Source organism: Pygoscelis adeliae, unplaced genomic scaffold (genome assembly GCF_000699105.1).
Source record: "Pygoscelis adeliae isolate BGI_AS28 unplaced genomic scaffold, ASM69910v1 Scaffold361, whole genome shotgun sequence".
NCBI classification, from domain to species: Eukaryota; Metazoa; Chordata; class Aves; order Sphenisciformes; family Spheniscidae; genus Pygoscelis; species Pygoscelis adeliae.
Genome location: NW_008824187.1, coordinates 521883 through 522329, shown reverse-complemented (window position 1 = coordinate 522329; position 447 = coordinate 521883).

The following is a 447-nucleotide window of genomic DNA, read 5'->3' as shown; positions in this document are numbered from 1 at the left end:
CTGGTAGCAGCAATAAAAAGATTGTGTTTGGATGAGAAAGCTGTTTTTGTGCAACAAGTAGTGGGTTCTCTGCTTTGTCCAGTGCTAATCCCTGCCTCACATCTCTTTGCTGATATTAATTCAACTCTGAAGTGGCAATTCCTGATTTAGTCACCCTTTTTTATGTTACGAGGAAGGTGGGCAAGCAACAGTTGCTGATTGACCAAAGGCACATGCTGTGGTTTTGTACAAGTAGTAATTGATTTTTTTTGTCCCTTGTGTTTACTCGTCAATTAGGATATCAATTGCCACGTACTTTCAGTGTGGACATAAAAGTGAACCCCCTCTAAGAGCTGGTTCTGTGTAAGGCAGCTGATGTACAGTGGGTGCTGGAGGGGAGGGAACAGCAAGGTTCTTTCTCCTCTCGGGAGAGAGTGCTTGGCTTCCTGGGAGGCACTGCACAGCAGG